This window comes from Hemicordylus capensis, chromosome 1 (assembly GCF_027244095.1).
Source record: "Hemicordylus capensis ecotype Gifberg chromosome 1, rHemCap1.1.pri, whole genome shotgun sequence".
NCBI classification, from domain to species: domain Eukaryota; kingdom Metazoa; phylum Chordata; class Lepidosauria; order Squamata; family Cordylidae; genus Hemicordylus; species Hemicordylus capensis.
The window spans coordinates 292,865,742-292,884,982 of NC_069657.1; the positions used below are offsets into that span (position 1 = coordinate 292,865,742).

Below are 19,241 nucleotides of genomic sequence, written 5' to 3' on the forward strand. Positions count from 1 at the left end.
GCAGTGGGGGAGGTGGTCGTCAGGACTGCAGCATGGAGGGAAGAAGTTAAACACCTTCTTCCTGTGGTCTTGATCATCCTGCCCCCATAGCTGCTATTGAAGTATAGAGGGGAAAAGCTGGAAGGTATAACATCACTGGGTCTGGCTAATGGTACAGGCCTGATCACTTCCTATTAGCATTCTTGTGTTGCAGTTTTCTCTCAAATACTTTTTCTTGCCAATGCCACTGCATGGCACCTGCCCAAAGGGAACAAAGATCTGTGTTCCAGACAGTTGCCCCACAGCAGTGTGTGGGCTTCCACAATCTTTGCTCTCCATTCTAGCAGAAACATACCTGGGCTTCATGTTGCAAGCCACGTTGCAAGCCACATGGTTTGTTAACTGTCACACTAAAGCAAAATATGTGTTCTTGAGAGCAAAATGATGGATCTGGCTGGTTCTAACTCCACATTTCTGTAAGCAAGTCCCCACTGTGTACATAGCAGCAGCCATATCCAATAAGTCAAAGACAAGGAACACAAATGCGCCATTTGTATTCATATCAAATAATTTATGACTACATGGATCATGAAATCTTGGTGAGAAACAGGTGCTTGAGCATCTGCAAATCAGTGGGCAGGTGAGTACAGCCTTATGTGGCATGCCCAAAGCCATTTAGCAAAATGCAATTGTGTTGTTCAATTGCTCAAAGAATGAGCAGATAAACAATGCCAGAAAAACAAAGTTCAACAATGGTAAACTTGTTTGTGTGTTGTGTTGTGTGTATGTATACATGCACACACATCCATATGCACACATTCTGTTAAATTCAAACCATTATCATTTTATAGACCTCAAAAATTACGGGACAAAAAGGCAACTTCCACTGTTCCAATGGAGAGAGGAGACTTTTGAATTCTCTCCCAAAATACTGAGGCAACTCATACAGAACATGCAGATGCTGAACTAGTGATCTCTGAAGTTTGATAGATGAGAATTGATGGCAATAAGTGATATGGCTAATGAATTTTTTTAAAAAAATTGATGGGGTGTTATTTAACTTTTAATTGTAACTTTTAATCTGATTCTTAATACTGATTGTTGTTTTTAACCTGACTTTTAACTTGTTTACTTAATTTGGTTAATTTTATTACTTTTATTGTATATTGTATCTATTTTATTGTTGTGAGCCACCCCAAGAAGTAGTGTATTTGAGGACCAGGTTATAAATATTCTAAATAAATAAATAAATAAATACACAAATAAATAATTTATGAAAATGTGGTCACAGGCTTTTCAGTAGTGTCCCTCCTTTTGCTTTTCTTTCATATATATGGACCATCATTCAAGAATCAAGAAATATCCAGACTCTCGGTCAACCTAGAAAAGTACTATCGGTCCAACACTGGCTGGCTAAAGAATAGCTAGATTAACACCCATATATAAAGCTGGAGTTCAAAAGAAAGCCGCAGACAATAGTTGCATGTATTGATCTTGAAATATATACGGCCAACTTCAATGGCCAGTGCTGGTTCAATGAACACACAGCTATTGGCGGGGTGATTTTTGTCAATTTTCCTTTCCTTCTGAAGTCCACTACGACTCCCTGTGGCCCTGAGAGCAACATGACCCTCAGAGTCATAATATAGGACTCCCTGTGGCCCTGAGGGCAACATGACCCTCAGAGTCATATTATAGCAGAGCACAGTGGGCTTCAGAAGGAAAAGGAGATAATCACCTCACCCCTTAGTGTATGCTGCATGTTTGCTACAGTAGCATTTTGTTAGTCTGGATGTCAGCCAGTGTTAAAAAAAGTACTTTATTTAATTACAACTACTAATACCAATTAAAAGTATACATCGGTGGTTACCACAATGGAGGTTCCTCTTTTCAAAGCATGCTAGCTTTACAGAATTGCATAACGTGTAAGGAAAGCAGCATCCAGGTTGTGTGTGAATAGTCTTAATGTCATCCTTAGAGTATTTTCTTACACAGCAGAAATCAGATCTGGCTAACAAGGAAATATACCTACCCAGAAAACTGAAGCATCAAGTGAATAGATGTGACCCTGTGGAGAGCATTCTATTTAGACAGGCTCAACATAATTATGTCATTGGTGGTTTGTTGATGCACCATTTCTTTTATATACTCGTAAAGGAAGGGGACTAGGAAGCCTGATGTGCCAATTCAATAACATGCCTGTTGGAAATATCCCTTAGTCAACTTAATCAAAAGTATCTTTTGCACAATATGAGTTGGATGCGTGTGGATGATCACAGAATAGAAATGGGTGTTAAATTAACCTTGCAAAGTTCTGAACATTGTATTACTGCAAAAAAGCAGAATGACACATGCATGTTTCAGCACTCTCTCAGATGCTTGAATCACTAAAAAAAGAGAGCTTTTAAATGGTTTATGAATGGTTGTACGTTTATTGACTTTTTCAGTGAATAGAAAATAGCTTTTCATTTGGCAAAAGCAATACCTAAAAGGATAATGCATTCCATCACGGTGATTTGACAACTCTATTCACAAATATTTAAAGAATCAAAATAATCTTATGTAAGCTAATAAGAATTTTAAGGCTTTTCTCTATCAAGAGACTATTTTGAAATATAGATTCAATGTTTCCTTTATTTTTAAAAAACCCTTCACTTCTGCCTTAAGGAATTGGATGTGCCCTATGACTCATTTAGGTATTAAATTGATATGGATAATCCAAACAACTCTTCATTCATATGTAGTTTTTTGGAGACAGTATTTAAACATGATGTGTTACATACATCATGTATACTGATTTTTGCAAATTTCACAAGATGATTTCATTCTGGGTGGATATGGGGGAGAAGAGCAGGGAAGCAAAAAAAAGTAACTTCTATATCTTTCCTTTAGCATACTCTCTCTCTCTCTGTCTTTTAAAAAAAGCTTTTTATTTTTTAAATTTCATGCATAATTAAATAAAGTAGAATGTACCAATCAAACAATACATCCAAATTAATGCTGCATGCTGTAATTTCTCTTTCTCTCTATAACTCATTGTGCTTCACAAAAATATGTTCCTGACGGTTGTGGTGGGTTTTGGAAGGAAGGAAGGAAGGAAGGAAGGAAGGATCAGCAAAAATAACTCTTTCCTTGTTACATATGCAAAACATTTTTTAGCATGTGCATTGTCTGGCTGTCAGGCACTAGGTCTTACATATATAAATTGCTTCCATGTCTGCATGGGATCTGTGCCTGATATATCTTGTGTTGTATCCTTGTGCAGCTCCTTGGGTTACACCCAGAGGGCTCCCTGACCTTCAGGAACAACTTTTGGGAAGCAAGAAGGAGAAGTGGGATGGGTCCTAAGGCATATGAAGCAGCTCACACACCCAGTCCATTTAAATCCTGGCCATTGTTTGCACTAAATGGGAGACGTGAAATGAAAGCTGGAGCGTTGAGCATGAATGTCCTAATCTTCTTACAAATACGGATATGACAAATATTTATATACTGCTTTTCAACCAAAGTTCCCAAAGCGGTTTACATAGATATAAATAAATAAATAGGGTGGCTCCCTCTCCGCAAAGGGCTCACAATCTAAAAAAGAAACATAAGACAGACACCAGGAAAAAGCCTCTGGAGGGATGCTGTGCTGGGGATGGAGGGGGCCAGTTGCTCTCCCCCTGCTCAATAAAGAGAATCACCACTTTTAAAAAGTGCCTCTTTGCTCAATTAGATTTGCTCAGGGGATGCATTACACTGAGGCAATCCCTGTATATGAGAATCCTCATAACACACAATTATACTCAACCTGTGCTAACCAACACTGGAGTGTGAATTCCCATAAACCTATATTTTTTTCTAGAGCATACCCCAAAAGTGCTGTTTTAAATTAGGTTGCTGTTCTAAACAAAGTACTGCCAGCCAAAATCATAAAAACCAATGGGGCTCTAAAAAAGTAAGAAAATTTAGGAGCAAAGCTTAAGTATGACACTGTTTTTTTGTGCTCTAATCCCTTCACTTCGCAATTAACTGCGTGATTAAATCTATTTTACACTTTAAATGAGCATTATCTATTAACCCTGCATCCATAATGTTTGTCATTATTCAGAATTCAAAACAATTACATGGAATCAGTTTCTCTGCATAATCTGCAAGCTTTAAAATAATTATGGCAGCACCTGCCTCCTCTCACCATTTCCAAAATGAATGCTCCTTTAGGGTGCAGGCAATGGCATAGTCTAGTTAATAGTTGCCAGAGTTGCCACTGAAATTTCACTTCAGCAAAACTCCAAGTGAGTTTGAGGGTTACATCTCAGATGAAACATCTGAAGAATTTCAAAGCAGACAAAAAGACAAGAGTTTCTTTCAACAAGACAGATAAATTTCTCGGAGGGCCCTACACATCTCAGTGGTAACTGTGTGAAAGAAGAAAGCATCATGATGGTTGATTTCTTGAAGTGATAGTAAATTCAAGCCTTTCTTGCACATCCAATAGGAACACAGGAAGCTGCCACATACTGGGTCAAACCATTGATCTATCACAATGAATGTGTGATGGAGGAAACATGTTCATGCTTATTTTTCTTGATCCTGATATTCACACATATATATCGCCTGCATATATGGCTGCACATATGGTATGTATGCACAATGAGGGAATCTACATTTTGCAGGATTCCCAGTCACATGGAATGAGTTGGCATGTGTACATGTATGGGAGCTGCAATCTGTAGAGTGCTGGAACAAGTATCCCTTTCATCCCATTTTGTCCCTAAGTGTGGCCAAGCTGGACCAGGACCCCAGGTCCAGACTTTACAAAGCCAGAGACTGGCAAAGAAAAAATGCATTTCAAAATAAGGTTTGGGTGTAGGTCAGAAGTCAGCTCATATCTACAGGTGAAACTCGGAAAATTAGAATATCGTGCAAAAGTCCATTAATTTCAGTAATGCAAATTAAAAGGTGAAACTGATATATGAGACAGACGCATTACATGCAAAGCGAGATAAGTCAAGCCTTAATTTGTTATCATTGTGATGATCATGGTGTACAGCTCATGAAAGCCCCAAATCCACAATCCCAGAAAATTAGAATATTACATGGAACCAAGAAGACAAGGATTGAAGAATAGAACAATATCGGACCTCTGAAAAGTATACAGTGTACTGTGCTTGATTGGCCAGCAAACTCGCCTGACCTGACCCCATAGAGAATCTATGGGGCATTGCCAAGAGAAGGATGAGAGACATGAGACCAAACAATGCAGAATTGCTGAAGGCCGCTACTGAAGCATCCTGGTCTTCCATAATACCTCATCAGTGCCACAGGCTGATAGCATCCATGCCACGCCGCATTGAGGCAGTAATTGCTGCAAAAGGGGCCCAGACCAAGTACTGAATACATATGCATGCTTATACTTTTCAGAGGTCCGATATTGTTCTATTCTTCAATCCTTGTCTTCTTGGTTCCATGTAATATTCTAATTTTCTGGGATTGTGGATTTGGGGCTTTCATGAGCTGTACGCCATGATCATCACAATGATAACAAATTAAGGCTTGACTTATCTCGCTTTGCATGTAATGCGTCTGTCTCATATATCAGTTTCACCTTTTAATTTGCATTACTGAAATTAATGGACTTTTGCACGATATTCTAATTTTCCGAGTTTCACCTGTATACTTCTCACTATCTATGGGCTGCAGCTCTGACTGATAATCTGGAAAGACCCTGGGAAAGCTAAATTAACAGCACCAAGATGATTATGCATATGCCAAATACCTTACTGAGTTGGATTCTAAATGAAGAAGCAATATCCGTCAGCCAAAGTGATTCCCCCTGTCACTGATTAGATTACTATAGGAAACATAGAACCTCAAAGTACTGTGTACTTGCCATACACTAAATTAAAGATCCTAACACAGCTAGCTACATATCAACATATCAGCAAAAGGGAAAGATGTCCTGGCTTTCCAAGACAATAGGGGCTAAAACAGGAACTGGTTTCCTCCCCACATCTCCACTACAATAGGACTGAAACAACCAGGGCAGCCTAGAAGGAACTCTTTTGAACTTCTCAGTCTCACCCTTGCCACTCTGAATAGTAAAGTATAGTGTGCCGTCAAGTCGATTCTGACTACTGGCGCCCATAGAGCCCTGTGGTTGTCTGGCAGCATACAGGAGGGGTTTACCATTGCCTCCTCCCACACAGTATGAGATTATGCCTTTCAACAGCTCCCTATATCGCTGCTGCCCGACATAGGTGTTTCCCCATAGTCTGGGAAACATACCTGCAGGGATTCGAACCGGCAACCTTCTGCTTGTTAGTCAAGCATTTTCCCGCTGCGCCACTTAAGGTGGCTCCTTTGAATAGGGAAAGGTCCAAATCCATTTTAATCTTTTGTTATTCCCAATCAATTTTTGGTATATCTACCCCAAGCTTACAGTTGCCTCTTGAGCCATTCACCCTACTGTAAACCTAAAAAGAACATCTGTGAAATCCCAGAAAACTTTGGCTGCACAGATCTCTGTCCACTGACCCAGAGAGGCCGTCCATGCTCCTCTTCTACTCCAAATTCCATGAACTCCAGCTTAGCCCCACTGAGCTGAACTTGCACAGTGGGTGTCCAATCATCACTGCTTCCAGCCCAGGAATGCTATGCAGAAAATGACAGGTATAACCCCTTCTTAAAGTAACTGTCCTGCACCACTACCCTCCTTTCTTACTCTCCCTAAGACTTGCAACCACAGAACTAGTCAGAAAAAGCGGTCAGAAAAGCCTTTATTGATGACCAAAGTCTCTCCTTGACACCACCCCCTCCACAACTTATCTGTCTCTTGCCACTTTTCTATTATTTAAGCAATGAAAGAGGAGTCCAATGGCCCCTTTTCATCAAAACAATTCTTGTATCATGACATTTATGTGATTCAAGGTGAAGGCAGCATATTGCCATAACTAAACTTAGTGTGTTCAGTAACAAGAATGTGGAATTGGCACACAGGTCAAAGAGTAGTGACAGTCAATAGTATGTCTAGGTTTGCTACGATCCTGTCTCATAGCAACCAACCCTAACAATCCTCTCTTGAGCTTACCTGCCTCTGTGCTCTAACCTTCCCAAGAACCTTTCAGTGTTAGCTCTACTACTAGATATATCTGGTCCATTGGGGCCACAGCTACATGTTTTGCCTATTATTTCCCTCCAGGTCAATCTCTTCCCTCCAATTTGTCTTTTCTCCACCAATCTGGTGCTCCCTCTGTTTCCTCTCTGACTGTGATAAACCTCAGACCATTTCCCCGCTCTCCCTCATAGTATCCAGGACTGTCAACCATTTTAACTAGTACTAACATCTGCTTCTAGATAGAATGTCTAGGAACTCTGTTTGCCAGAACTCAATGGTTTTCTTGCTTACAGTATATGAATGATTCTATCAGTATGTACTAAGGCTATGCACACACCCTCTTTTCTTAGAGCCAGGGAGGGATGGGCGCAAATGATCGGTGCAGAAGTCCTGCTTGCTGTATTGCGTTTGCAGATGAGTGCAGCAGCAGCAAGCAGTGCAGCAGCAGGGAGGCTGGTGCACTGGGGGAATCTCCCATGAGGCGGACACTCTGGATGCTCGTGTGTACTCAGGCTGAGTTCAGCCTGAGCACACATATAACCCTGACCCTGGCTAAAGGCTGGGGTAAAAGGTTGTGCTGTCTGCAATGGCAGCACTGGAATCAGACTTCATTTGGGTGCTCCACACAAGCAGCCCAACCAGTGTTCCCTCTAACACAGGGCTGCTCAACTTTGGCTCTCCTGCAGATATTGATCTACAACTCCCATAATCCCTGGCCATAATCCCTGCCTGTAGGCCACTGTAGCTGGGGATTATGGGGGTTGTGGTCCAAAAATAGCTGGAGGGTCGATGTTGAGAAGCCTTGCTCTAACAGAAAACCCCAGATATTCTTGACTACAACTCCCAGCATTCTCAACCAAAGCTCACTGCAGCTAGGGATTCTGGGAGCTGTAGTCAACAATATCTGGGATTCACTCTTATTATTTATTATTTATTTATTTATTTATTAGATTTGTATACCGCCCTTACAAAATGGTTCAGGGCAGTTTACAGCATAATAAAAATGATTAAAACATGTTAACAATTAAAATCAAACTATTAAAACACAATAAAACCAATTAAACAGCTAAAACCCCTGAAAATCAGGGCAACAATTTAAATTAGTCAATCATTTAAAACCCTGGAAGGCCAAGCCAAACAGATAGGTTTTAAGGGCTCTCCTGAAGGACAGTAATAATCTAAAATTACGAATTTCTGCTGGGAGTGCATTCCACAGCCCGGGAGCAGCTACAGAGAAGGCTCGCCTCTGTGCCACCACCAGACAAACTGGTGGCAACTGGAGATGAGGCAACCTCCTCAGATGACCTTAACATGCGGTGGGGATCAAGTAGAAGAAGGCACTCTCCTAGATAACTCGGACCTAAGCCATTCAGGGCTTTAAAGGTAATAACCAGCACTTTGTATTTTGCCCAAAAACATATCGGCTGCCAGTGTAACTGTTTCAAAACAGGCATAATATGTCTCTCTGGGTTGCCCCAGAGACCAATCTGGCTGCCGCATTCTGAACTAACTGAAGTTTCCGGACTACATACAAAGGCAGCCCCACGTAGAGCGCATTGCAGTAGTCGAGCCTGGAGGTTACCAGCTGATGCACCACTGTTTTGAGGTCATCCTCTTCAAGGAATGGCCGCAGCTGTCGAATCAGCTGAAGCTGATAGAAAGCACTCCTGGCCATGGCCTCCACCTGAGATACCAGGGAGAGGCCTGGGTCCAGGAGTACTCCCATGCTGCGCACCTGCTCCTTCTGGGGGAGTGTAACCCCATCCAGCACAGGAAGATCTAACTCACCCCTCAGATTCTGAGCCCCCACAATGAACACCTCCGTCTTGCTTGGATTCAGCTTCAATTTGTTCTCCCTCACCCAGCCCATTACTGCCTGTAGGCAGGCATTTAGAGAATGAGTGCCATTTCCTGAAGATGAAGAGGAGAAGTAGATTTGGGTGTCATCAGCATACTGATAACACCCAGCACCTGATGACCTCACCCAGTGGTTTCATGTAGATATTAAAAAGCATTGGGGACAGAATGGAGCCCTGGGGGGTTCCATATAACAGCTCCCATTTTGAGGAGCAAGCCAGTTTGAAATGGGTCTGGATAATCAGTTTCCTCCAAGACTGCCTGGAGCTGGTCAGCCACCACCCTCTCAATCACCTTTTCCAACCAAGGGAGATTGGAGATTGGCCTGTAATTGTCCATCGCTAAGGGATTCAGAGAAGGCTTTTTTAGGAATGGACTAACCAATGCCTCCTTAAAATAAGGGGGCACTCTACCCTCCCTCAGCGATGCATTTATGATATTAACTAGGCCATCTTCAACAATCTCTCTGCTAGAGAGAAGCAGCCAAGTCGGGCAAGGATCCAAAGAACAGGTGGTAGCCCGCACCGCCTCAAGCAGCTTGTCCACATCCTCAGGAGTCACAGATTGAGACTGATCCAATCTAATACTGCAAGAGGGATTGCTGGACACTTCCTCCATAGACCCTGCAAAAATAGTGGAGTCCAAGTTGGCCCGAATACAGGAGATCTTTTTTGCAACAAACCCATTAAAGGCATCACAGCAGAACGACCCCGGGGACTGATTTGAGGTAGCAGGAGCAGAAATCAAACTCCTCACAACCTGGGATAGCTCTGCCGAGCGCGAACCTGCAGCCGCAATGCGCACAGATCAAAATCTCTTTTTTGCCACACACACCGCCACTGCATAAGTCTTCAAACTGGTCACATGCTGTATCCTGTCAGATATGAACCGAATTCTCCTCCACTTGCGCTCTAGTCGCCTACCCAACCGTTTCAGCCCCCGCAACTCCTCAGTATACCAATTGGCCATTTCTGAAGCAGGTTGGAAGGGATGCTTAGGAGCAATCATGTCTACTGCCCTGATGAGTTCCCTGTTCCAGGTTCCCATCAAGGCATCGACAGAATCAACAGCTGCACCAACGTCAAAATCCTCCAAGGCCTTTTGAAATCCCACTGGGTCCAGGAGCCTTTTCGGATGGACCATCCTAATAGGTCCGCCAACCCTGCAGGGGTGGATTGCGACTGTAAGACCAAGCTTAACCAGGTAGCGGTTGGTCCATGACAATGTGTTTCTCTTACAGGGAACCCTGAGCCCAGCCCAGGCTAGCCTGCCCTAGCCTGGGTTGTGCTGCTTGTGAGAACAGCCTTACTATTTTGTTGAGTCAATCTCCCCACAAAAAGGTTGGGGAAATGATTTAACTTGCTAATTTCCTAATCAGAGTGTACATTTTGATTCTCTTTTAATAAATTTAAATGGTTATTAGAAGTTTGTCTTGTCCCCCTCTGTACTGATATTGCATCCACACACAGCACAACCCTTTGGTTGAAAATGGGATGAGGCGTGCATATCTTGCTCACGTGTCGTAACAAGAGGTAACCAATTAATATCTTATTTCCCTGAAACCTTATTAATTGTTTAGGGTTAGGAAACTTTTCTGTTTTTAATAAAATTAAATCCTAGATTATGCTCATTTTTAACTGATTTATGAAGCCCTTCTCTGTCAGTCTCAAGCTGAATGTAGAACTATAGACTAAAATGTAGAACAATTAAAATGTAGCAGTTTTACGACTAAAAGAAGGAAGCTTCTATTCAGTCATTAAACTTTAGAAGTATCTAGTTGCATTAAAAATTCATCCATATGACTGATTTGCTAACAAAATGATATATTTAATGTACTGGAAGTTTTTTAAGACATAAGGATACAACATTGTATCTTCCTCTACCTCTGCAATGCCTCTAGTATGCAGGAAAAAGTATTTTGTCCTAAATTTTCATGGGCCATGTTATAACATGTAGTAATTTGGTATGGAAATAAAAATTGGATTCTGATTTAAAACCTCTATGCACCATAATTCTGTGAACTTTGTGTTTGGAAATGGACAATTATTTTGATTCTGTATAAAACTGACTGAACCTTTCTATCCTATATTGACACAGTATATCTAATGTTACAAAGAGGAATAACTAATCTACGCTCCAGGTAATACAACAGAAAAAGATGGGCAATCCATGTAAAAGAAACCTAAAAATAGTTGTGTTTTAGAGTGGAAACATGGTTGATGTGGGATAAGTAATTCCACTTATGCAGCAACTGTTTAATAATGGTGTTTTTATCTCATCGCATATCTCAGTAGATATGCAATGCATTTCAGTCATCGTGACTTCTTTCAGTGCAAGGAGTGAATTTCATGAAGGAAAGGAGGTATTCATCAGAGGCACTTCTCCAGACAATCTGTGGGTTGGATCCTAATTTGCACAAGCACGGCAGCTCTTGTAGAAGCATTGTCCCCTTTGTGAGAACCACTGTACTGGTACTTCTTTAGATCTAACCCAATCTATCACGATACCGCCATCTCCTTCTGAAAGTGACAATGCACACATAACATTTCGATTGCACTCCCAATGTGTATTAAGAAGGAGATTTACTGATCTGCATTCAGCATATAGAAAGCTGTACAGACTCGATAGTGCAACCCCACAGAGCTATTGTACTGGCTAAAACAGGAACAGAGCAAGGAGGCAGTGTTGCTAACCAGTCTTTCCTCCCAGTCTAGTCATCCACATTTTCACATGGATGAATTGCAGATCTGTCCACATCACACCTTTGCACATGCCTGTGTCTGCATCTAGTCCACATCTATTTTAGTTCTTCTTCTTTAGACAAGAATGATAAATAAAACTGTCCGTGATCAAAACCCATCTTTCCAGTGGAACTCCTTGGAGTCTCATTCCAATTACCTCTGAGAGCTAACCATATGAAGATGTTTTTGTCTCTTTTTGCCCTAGATACATAAAGACTAGATGATTGATTCTTACCCAGGTCTTCTAAACTCTAATCCACCAGGGGCAAAATGTTGTTTGTGTTAATTCATTTAGGCTTCTTTTGCCTGAATCCTCATCATCCACATTGCTGATTGATTGCCACAATCTCTGCATGTAACCATTTACTGTTGCTCCTTGTGGAGCAGATGTGATACAGATCCTCAGGCTCTCTTTCACTGGTAGCTAAAAATGTGTCTAAAATTCTGAATGCAGTCTCATTACAATTAATTTCTGTCTCAGTTATTTTGTGATCATTCTGTGATGTTAATTGGCATCCAAAAGAGGTATTTTTTCTTATTGCCTTGATAACTGCCTTTTATTTCTTTGGAATGTCAGTTTGTATGTACTGAAAGATATTCCAAAGTGTTATCCTTACAGAGGATGTAAATCATGTCCATATACACTTCTTTCTCTGCATATCCTTGCTATCACAGTGGGATATGAATTGCACAGCTAGATGAAAGTTAGCTGAAAAAATTCTCAGTGATTCAAATGGATCTGGAAATGATGTAAATATTCAAAAAGCTGCATGTTATTTAGATTCAAGACACTTCCTGAATTTATATGGAAAATGAAGAGCAAACTTATAGTGGTGATGATGCTTTTCAAATAATTTGAATAATGTGTGTCTCTTTCTTCACAACCATCCCATTCCAAATTAGGGTTTAAAATAGCTAGAGTGGAATTGTAAGAATATCCTCAAGACTTTTACAAGGTTACTGATCCCATCCAACTGTATGTGTCTCTTACTTTACTAAAAAGCTAGGCTAAAGAAGGGAGTGCTAATGGAAGATAAGCTGGGCAAAAATTAATTCTAGGCTGTGTTCACTTGAATAGTGGTAAATAGCATTAGGTACTTCTGGATCAATGTGCCTCATGTGTACTGTTCACATATACCTTATGTACATGTGTGTGGCTACACACACACACACACACGTATATTATCAGTTTGGAGATCAGGCTCAACAGCTGTTCAAAATGGACAATTAAAGTAAGAATGGCACATATGTGATGATACAACTGCCCACTAGAAATCTCTCATATAAAGTCCTCTGCAGCATTTTGAACTCAGAAGAGTTTAAAGAATAGTTTGAGAGTTCTGTGGACAGCACCTTGTATTGTTGGTTGGTAGTAGTATTGTGTTGGGTGGCAAGAGAACAGACAATGAGCAAGCAGACACTTTATACCTTTCTTCTGTGGAATGTATCTGGAAGGAAACTCCACCTATCAGCCAGCTGCAAAAACAACTCCAAGAGGTCCCTAAAACCAGTAGTGGCCAGTTAGCGCCACTCGAAGGTAGGAGGAGGGGAGAGTGCTCTAAACAACAACAAACTTACTCGCTGCCTGTACCTGACATGCTCTACAGGGTGCAAGCACCCAATCCGGCATCTGGCAGGCAGGCTGCCTCACCCCTGCTGCTCATTTGGCCTCCATTCATGCACAGAGACCATTTGAGAGGTTAGTATGGTGGGTTTGTGCCATACTAAGTCCACAAATGGTCCCTGCGCATGTGTGAAGGCCAACTAAGCAGTGGGATTGGGGCAGCCTACCTCTGGGATGCTGGATTGGGTGCTTCCTCCCTGTAGAGCATTTCAGGTACAGGCGGTGAGTAAGTGTGTTGTTGAAAGCGGTACTTGCCCATCCTCTCCTCACCCACTCAAGTTGTGCTCACAGGCCACTGCTGGTTCAGGGGCGTAACTACTATTAGGCAAGGGGAGACGGTTGTCTTGGGGCCCCACTGCCTTGAGGGGCCCCCCAGAGACATGTCACATGACTCCCTGCCCACCCATGTTGCACCCCCTATGAATTATGTTGAGTCTCTTGGAGATTGGCAGTAGCAGAGAGTAAAAAAAATAGATTCAATGTTAACTAGATAGTCACTGTATTCATAATGGGGATGTGAGTGTGAGTGCACGATCTATTGTGAAGTGTGTTTGTGTGTGTATATCAGCAAGGGGACCATTTTAAAATCTTGTCTCTGGGCCCACTCCCACCTTGCTACGCCCCTGTGCTGGTTTTAGGGACTTCTTGGGGTGTTTTTTGCAGCTGGCTGATAGGTGGAGTTTTCTTCCAGATGAATGCCACAGCATAAAGATCTGAAATGTCTGCTTGCTCGTTGTGTTCTCTTGCCACACAGCACAATACCGCCTCTCCTCAAGTGGCATTCATTGGCCGCTACTGTCTAAAACACTGACCTTGAACCACAGCAGACCATGACATACGTAACATTTTCTAAAGACAACTGGGGGAAGGGGGCATGTGCCGTTTGCACTTTCTGATTATAGTTTGTTTGTTTTTAAGTAAAGTTGTAACCTAAATGATGAATGATGCTAAATGGTCTCGTTTAACTTGCAATATGCAGCAGTATATCTCTACAAAGCAAATTATTAAAGGGACTTTCGGAGATAATGTAACTCTGAAAGCATGCATCTATACACTTCTTGATAAACATAGTAATGACAACTGAAGCATGAAGAAAGAAAACTGAGACCCAAGAAGATACAATCAGGATGGTTGAAACTTCTGGAATTTGTGTCTACTTTGATACTCAGAATTGGCATCAGAATTTCAATTCCATCATTAACTACCATAAGTGATCTACCAAAAATACCATTCATTATCTACCAGACATGTCATAATTTCAATGAAAGATTATTGGCTGGCCTCCTAATGCACACTTCAAGGGACTGTGTGGGGTGTGATGCAAGCCCTCACTCCCCTGTGCACACACATAGAATACTGTGTTGTGCAAGAGCAATTAGACTTCCTCAGTGGGTTTCTGATCTTGCAGAGCCTTTCTGGAGTATGAGCAGTGCTCAGACATCCAATGGTTCATGTGCAGTAGGATCTGCACAGGGAAATTTGTACTGGGGAGTTGTGCGAGGGCTCCCATCTTGCTCCCACAATCCTTCAAATGCTTTGTCAGGATGTAAGCCATGGTATATATAAATATCATGGTTGCTAAATCTTGTGCATTGGAATAAGTTAGGAGCCAATAGCCCACTTTTCCATTTCTAGTTCTCAAAGCTACTAAAAAGAAAACACCACATCACTTCATTCAAATAATAAAATACTAAAAATGTGAAGCATTATGAATACACAAACCAACAACAATCCAATTAAATAAAGATACTCTTCCAATAACTTACAGGCCAAAGTACTGTCTGAAAAGGAAAGTTCTCCTGCAGGGGCCTAGCAGATCCGATTACTTCAGAATGGTGGAGCCACCAAGGCAGTATCCAATTAAACTCTTTTAATAGGGATCAGTGTGGTTCTAATGTCTCTGAATGGTTACTTCTATTCATTTTGTGTGTGTGTTGCATCTCTTACACATGACTTAGCAATTATACCAACTTTCAAAGCCAAATGTCAGGAAAAAAGGAGCAAGAAAATATGTTAAGGAAATAGAAGTTTCCAAAAATGCCACATCAAAATAGAATCAGTTAATTAATGTCAGAAAAAAACCACCCTGGAAATGTCTTCTTATCTGTTCTCAAATGACTGAAGTGCCTTGGCTGCACTGTTTAAGAGTAGATATACAACACAATAGCTTAATAAGGACATTTGGTGAATTGAATATGTTGAAGATACAACTCAGTGGTGACCTTTGAGCTTTTAATCCATTTCTCTCATACGTTTAAAGGCTTTACTTTCCTTCTGCTGCTGCTTTTGCTTCTTTCTTTAATCTAGAAACCTACACCCAGATGCAACTAAATAGCCTTCACTAAATAACTAAATAACCTTCACTAAATAGCAGCAGCAGCAACTCTATTATGCCAATTTCCCTTTTCCATCTCCCAGGACATGATATAAATATCCTCTGTATCGAATGTATCTTTTCAGAAGAGATTTTGGAGCTTATTCAGGAGCGATTTTTTAAAAAGGCTCTGTATACCTTTATTCATATATCTTATATGGATATGTATTTCAGATTTCTTCTAAGTGTATACAGGGATACCATATTTTTCCTAACATGAAATTTGTACTGCTTGTTCCAGCATAATATCTGCAGAAGACAAAACTCTGGAGTCACACCTCCCCCCACTCTCTCGTCATATATCACCAGATATGTGCATCTTTAGGTGGTGTACACAATTTTAAACACTTGAGTGGTTTATGATATGAAATATATGAGTGGTTACTATCAGAAAGTATGTTTGTTCTTTCCTGTATGTGTGAGTGTAAGCACATTTCTGCCTCAGTTACACCCTTAATGGTTTGACAGCAAAAAAATAGACATTCTTAACATTTGGGCAGGTGAGAAGCAGCCTACTGAAACCTGTGGAAGACAAGGAAGTTTATTCTGTAGTGAAGACAGATGTAAAAGATTGATTCAGCTTCTCTACAAGTATTTCTGTCATGTAAATAGTATATTGTAGAGATGGAAAAGGTTCAGAAGGCAGGAATCAAAATGGTCCGAGGATTAGCACACCTTTCTTACAAGCATGGGTGATGACATTTGGGGATTTTTAGTTTAAGGGGGAGAGGCAGCTAATGCAGGGCATGACGAAGGCTTCTAGAATTATGCACATTGTGAAGAATGTAGATAAAGAAGTTTTCTCCTTCTCTTACAGCACTAGAGCCAATCAAACTGCTTGGCAGAAGATTTAGGATAAATAAAAAAGCACTTCTTCATACATAATTAATTTATATAATTCTCTGCCACAAGATATCGTGATGGCAACTAAGTTAAATAAAGCTTTAAAGGGGGATCAGACAAATAACAGAAAAGAAAGTTCAACGACGTCTACTAGTCTTGATGGTTAAATGCTATGTCCAGTGGCAGTATGCTGCTGAATGCCTGCTGAATAGAGGAGCAGAGGAGCAATGGTGGCGAGGGGGATGTTGAAATATCTTCTGCTTGTGGGCTTCCCAGAGGCATTTGCTTGGCCATTGTAGAAAACAGCATGCTGGACTAAACAGGCCTTTAGTCTGACGCAGCAAGGCTCTTCTTATGCTCATATCTTCTGTGCTAGGGATGAACACTAACTCCAGGGGGAGTAGCATATGGGGAATGCTGTTCCTACCAAGGTCTTTTATTTGGATTAGGTTTCCCCTGCAGTTGCTATTCACCCAGGAGGAATAGCGTCAATACCACTAATGCAGTGAACGTCACTATTTTTGAAGTGGGGGTCACCACCGCCAAGTTGCCTGGAGCATGGCCCTCCTTTGGGCCAAGTTGCCTGGAGCATGGCCAACACTGCCAAATTTTAAGAGCTCCCTGTGCACCCACTATCCCACCAAGCATCCTACCTGTGAAGGTCCTGCTTACCCACTACTGCTATGGAATCTGGACCTGTGTTAGCCCCTCAGTGCTGGCTCTGGCCCCTGGTTTGCCACTCTCCCTCTCTTCTTCCCCCTAACCTTCTTCCTGCCACTGACACCACCACCAGTGCTGGCACTTCCTGAACAGTTTTGCAGGGTGGTACAGTTGAATGAGCACTTACCATGCAGTGTGGTGCAACCGCCAGCATTTTACAGCCTGTTTTGGTGGTGGTGGTAAGAGGGTTGATGTGGCCCTTCCTCTTGCTCATGCCTAAGAGGAAAGGGCTCATCCAGCTGCTTACCGCAACATGAACTGGCTGGCAAGTGGTGGTGCTGACAGCAAAAGCAAGAAGAATACAAGGGGGAATGAAACAGGGAGAGGGAGAGTGGCAAATGGGAGAGCATGAGGGATAGTGAGAAAGGGAACAGGTAGCAGCAGGAGAGGGAGAGGGAGAGAGAGAGAGAGAGTCAAACTGGGGCTGTTGCAGATCCAGGGGGCTAGCATTGGGAGAAGGGGGAGTGGCAAGCCAGGGGCCACCACTGAGGACTGTGTGGGTCACTACTGGCTGCACAATGAAGAACAGTGCACAAAATGGACTCGTGTCAATAAAAACTACCATTGATAAATCTGTCCACTATCATTTCCAGATCAGATAGCAACCTCAGTTCTTTTGGATAAAAAATCAGCGCTAGTACTGCTAATGCAGAATATTAAAGCAAGGAAGACTCCACAAGGAAGACTCCTCTCTCGCCACCATTGCACCACCCATGGGTATAATAAAGTTGTTGGTCTAATCAACAAGGATCATACTCTCAGCATATGTATACGTTATCAATTCTTTTTAATGATATCTTGTTTTAATTTTAATTTTAACTCTTTAATTTTAATTGTTTTATTATGAGTAGTGATGTGCATGAACCATGGTTCAAACCATGGTTCAAGGACGATTTGGAAGCGGGGCCTGGGAGATTTAAGAAAGAGGAGAGCATGTCCTTACCTGCTCTCCACAACCCCATGCATCATCCTGCTGGGGTGGCATGGGTCCCAATAATCCCTGTGCAGTGCTAGCATGCACATGGCATCTTCTCTTTCTTAAAGCTTCCAGGCCCCATTACCGAATTGTGCTTGAACTGCAGTTCAAACCATGGTTCTTGCACATCCCTAGATAATGGCTCCTCTGTGAGTACTTTTCCTCGGACACTTTGGATCTGATTTCACCTACACAGTCCTTTCCAGATGTTGTGCTGAACATGCAGACACCAGGGTTTAGGCCCAGGCTGTCAGTGTTTGCTGTCTACATGGAGGAAAAAGATATGAAGAACCAATGCCTTCCTTCTGGTTGCTACTACTATACCATGGAAAGCCTTGTCTTTCTAGAAAAGCTTGCACAGGGATCCCCCAACAGAGGTTGGTCCAACAAAAAATGGAAATATTATTTGGCTTATTTTGAATTGCATATTATTTGGGATCAACACAATTTTTAATATGTGAGAATTAGCACAGCACTGAGAAATGATAATGGATGGAATAATCTCAGTTGATTCAACCCACACAAACACAAACAAAACTAATAAAACTTAATAAAATAAAAACTCAACCCACACAACTCCCACTAGCCTAAGCATTTCTCAAGGCTCTGGCACAGAAATAAATTATATTTCCATTAGTATTTATAATAGCAGGTGTATCACAAAATACATTGCAACTAAGCAACACCGACTGTATTTAAGGAGAGCATTTAAAGATATATCTGGTACCAAATTTAACATATTATGGTACTTAATAGGACAAACTAAGAAAAACCATAAGAAATCCTTATAGCACAACCAAAACAAAAGCACCTTTCTTCCTGAATCCCTACATGATACAGGTCATGTGTTATATTCTCAAAGGTGACACCTGGAGAATATGAAAATTTCTCCAGTAAAGTTGGAATTAGCACTTCTCTGATAAATATGTTTATGGAAACCAGCTTTAAATGAGAACTCTTACAGTTACGTTTGCCAGTTTGATAGGTTAATTGTCCATGAATGTCGTCAGAGAACCAGACTTGGACAG

At 41.5% G+C, this 19,241-nt stretch overlaps 1 protein-coding gene and 1 long non-coding RNA gene across 3 annotated transcripts in view; one reads left to right on the forward strand and one right to left on the reverse strand.

Annotated features, from left to right (window-relative positions):
* Positions 1-1,263, forward strand: part of LOC128340719 (uncharacterized) — a 54,473-nt gene extending 53,210 nt beyond the window's left edge. The window contains exon 4 of the long non-coding RNA XR_008313918.1: positions 831-1,263. This is a non-coding gene — a long non-coding RNA (uncharacterized LOC128340719). The remainder of the gene's footprint in view (positions 1-830) is intronic.
* Positions 1-19,241, reverse strand: part of CSMD1 (CUB and Sushi multiple domains 1) — a 1,678,033-nt gene that overhangs the window by 1,091,087 nt on the left and 567,705 nt on the right. The gene's annotated exons all lie outside the window — the stretch shown is intronic.